The sequence below is a fragment of the Erinaceus europaeus genome, chromosome 12 (assembly GCF_950295315.1).
Source record: "Erinaceus europaeus chromosome 12, mEriEur2.1, whole genome shotgun sequence".
Classification (NCBI taxonomy): Eukaryota; Metazoa; Chordata; class Mammalia; order Eulipotyphla; family Erinaceidae; genus Erinaceus; species Erinaceus europaeus.
Window position 1 is genome coordinate 92,247,266 of NC_080173.1, and position 3,600 is coordinate 92,250,865.

At 39.6% G+C, this 3,600-nt stretch overlaps 1 long non-coding RNA gene across 1 annotated transcript; it reads right to left on the reverse strand.

The window, feature by feature from the left end:
* Window positions 1–221: 221 nt before the first annotated feature.
* LOC132541758 (uncharacterized) lies at window positions 222–3,205 on the reverse strand. Its single transcript, XR_009552854.1, has 3 exons — window positions 2,421–3,205; window positions 1,766–1,970; window positions 222–308 (listed from the first exon to the last, which is right to left on the reverse strand). It is a non-coding gene; the product is annotated as an uncharacterized LOC132541758 (long non-coding RNA).
* Window positions 3,206–3,600: the final 395 nt, after the last annotated feature.

Here is a 3,600-nt window from a genome sequence, read left to right on the forward strand (position 1 = left end):
TGATCTGTCTTCACATCTTTACTATTCAACTCTCTCTAATAACTATAGTCTATACCATCCTTGAATATTATATTTATATTGGGATGTTTCTGGCACTCACTTTCAACGTCTATTTCAAATGCATTGTGACTGTATAGTCTGTGTGAATGAAATGACAGACCAATAGCAATCCCTGTGACATGCAGTGGAAACACGAGAGAGACATAATCATGTACCTGTTGATATTGGTGAACTTGTTCCCTTTCATCCTTGCACAGGTATTTCTCAGTGTGAGAGAGAGTCTGTACCTTTTTCAGTCACATTTTTGTCTAGGAGTGATTGAGAGATAACAGCCGAGTCAAAGAGATGAAAGAATAAACTTGCTGGATACTTCTAGTCAAGTTTTTCTTTATAATGAGGGTAAATGTAGCTGTGAAAACCCCTTCCTTCTCCAGTTTCTTGTTCCTCTTATAGATTCTAGACATGATACTTGAAACATAAGTCAAGATTAATTTCTTAAACAAACTCTGGACTTTCTCTGATTAAGTTTTAACTTTCGTTCACACTATTATTATCCAATTGGAGACTTCCAGAGATGTGGTTATGATTTTCTAAACTTAGTTTTCTTAGACCATAACTTTTCTTATGCTATCTTCTCCATTTTAATGCACTTTGTTTTTAGATTGAGACAGAGAAGAGAGAGAGAGAGAGAGAGAGAGAGAGAGAGAATAGCACCAAAGCTTCCTTCAATGAAATAGGGCATTGGTTTGAACCTGGGTTGAATACATACTCAAATAACACGCCATCCAAGTGAGCTATTTCACAAGCCCTTAATTCAGATTTTTAAACTTGGTTAAATTTCTGCTTCATTAAAAAAGAAAGAAAGAAAAGTTATCACTAAGTAAAAGCATGCCTTGTATTTTTAATTTTATAGCCCTTTTGACCCTAATAAGCAAATTCGTAGAGGAGAAGATCACGTGACAATGGTAAAATGGTCACGTGAATTAACAGTTGCACTAAGACTGCATGGAGAGAAAGTAATGCAAAAGCAAAGAGGCTCATCCAAGGCAAAGTGAAAAGAGATAAGTCTATGCTCATGCCAACAATAATAATAGGTAATGCATAGATAATTGTAAAGGTTAAAGGTCATGCAAAGATTGAGTCTCTACACACGTTCACGGGCAATCCTTTAAAACTTTACCTTTCTTTTGTTTCACTTCTTCCAAAAGAGAAGTCTAAGTCCCAAATTCCCCCTCACAAATAAATTCTACCCTATGGCATCTGTAAACAAATAATGGGAATGTGGGAGTCACGAGTGGCTCCCGTACAAAGCAAAAGTTTCATTTTCAGCCAACAACATCAAACGTCCTTTCTTTTAAATAGCTGCCAGTAAATCCACGGTGGGTTTGTTCCTATCTTCCTTAGTAGGAACTGACCCTGAACTGACATGCAAGTATGTGCAGTGCTTCCACACAAAGAAACAGTTTAATCAGGGACTGACTCTGGACTGAATCAGTCATCTCTGGAAACTTTGCCCACACTTCCAAATGACAAAGCAAAAACAATAGTTAAGAGTATTCTGAGGTGCCGTGAACTAGGTCAAAGACTTTCCCATATCATTTATTCAAACGATAGGATAAGTGAAAGAGCAAACCAACCAGAGTTGCTCTATGTGAAACCAAATTTGAAAACTCTGAATATTGCCTGTCAGTTTCCTTGTAGTTAGTCTTTGCTGTATCAAACATTGCCTGAAACTGACAGTTTATGACAATAGCCATTTACTTACCTGAAGGTACTGGGAGTCAACAATTTCAGTGGGGCTCAGCAGGCTAGTTCTTTTTGCTGATCTCAGATGGATAATTCCTGCGTCTGCAATCAGCTGCCTTTAAAATACGAGATTCTGCTTCTAGAGTTTGGCAGACTGGTTTGAAAACAATAGGGCTTGTCATCATCCTCTTGACAATCTTGGGATTCTCAAGTTCTCCAAAAGCCTAAGAAGGAAAAGTGTTAACACATACATACTTTTCAAGACTTTGCTTGTCTCACTATTGACAATGTCCTGAAAGCAAAGGCAAATTACACATCATACTCACATTGAAACAGTGGAGACAGCTCCATCTTTTTATGTAAAAAAAAAAAAAAATACACTGGTGCATTGCAAAGAGTAACATAGACAGCATCTGTGGTAATTTTTCAATCTTCTAGACAAGGTAAGTCCGGGTGGGACTCCACGAACCCAAATTTGGAAACCACTAGGTTAAATGAACCTAATTCCATCTGTCTTCCATCTGAATGGATAGACGGCTTTTAGCCCACCTCTGTAATCTGAAGGGAATCAGCTATAACTATATGTTTTGTTTTTTTTTTTTTTATGTAGGCTGCTAGGTGACTAGGTTACCAAGAGTGACTTTATTGCCCAGCTAAATAGACATTTATCTTACCTTCCCAGCCTTGGCCATCTGCCCTAAGACTGTTTGTTCCTTTAAAATGCAGCACTGGAAGATAGAGACCCTGGTACCGTCCAAAGACCTTGGAAAAGACAGGCCGACTTTCAGTGGAGCACATTCTACTGATGGCAAAGCAGTTCAAAGTGGGATAATTTAAAGCTCTTATTTAACTCAAAGAATTCATTTGTCTTTTGATCCACCTTCCACTCTGACAAATGCTCCCTTCCCTATCACATTCAAACACACATCCCTTTCAGAAGCTGGTAAACTCATCCCCTGCCAAGGAATGGATTTTCTCCAATTGCTCTATCTGAGTGATAAAAGGGTTTAATGTCCCAAGTTCGTTTTTTTTTTTTTTCAGTAGCTAACTCAGATACACCATACACAGCAAAGCGCCTAAGCTCTTTTCTGCAGTTATTAAACTGTTATCCTTAATTCCTTGAGAGACTCGACCCAGCAGCAATGATTCAGAGGGCACTTCCTATTAAATCTGCATTTTGCACAGAGAGATAAAGCAGGCCAGTTCAACCCTGTTTACAAGGATGACAGAAGCGCTCCTGCAGACCTGCCAGTGCTGTCAGCAGTTTTTCACTCTCAGGAAGCCTGTGCGCTGTGGCTCCTCACAAGTTCATGGCCCAGGCGCACTTGCCAACTTTGCAGGCTTTTCGAAAACACTTTCGGGTAGGAGCTCAGAGGCCCCTTGCCAGGTCCAGGAAGTCAATTTGCTGCAGGGATGATATAAACATGCAACAGACTCAGCCAACAAGTGAGGGGCAGAACTTCTAGGCATACAAAGTCCAAGCCAAACTCAAGCTGAAAGAAAACAAACAGTGTGTGATTTGATCCATGAAAGGGGTCTCCAGTTTATATATCTATTCTCCTGAAGGAGACCTAAGAGGATACATAGAACAACAGAATTAAAATTGCTTAGTTTTTTTCTTTTTATTGTTTTGGTTTTGCCTCCAAAGTTATCACTGGGGTTCAATGCCTGCACTGTATATCCAGTGCTCCTGGTGGTTTTTTTGTTTTTCTATTTAATCGCATAGGACAGAGAGAAATTGAGAGAGGAGGAGAAAATAGAGAGGGAGAGAGAAAGAGAGACACCTGTAGATCTGCTTCACTGCCTGTAAAGCATCCCTATCCCCCTGAAGGTGGGAAGCCAGAGCTCCAACCC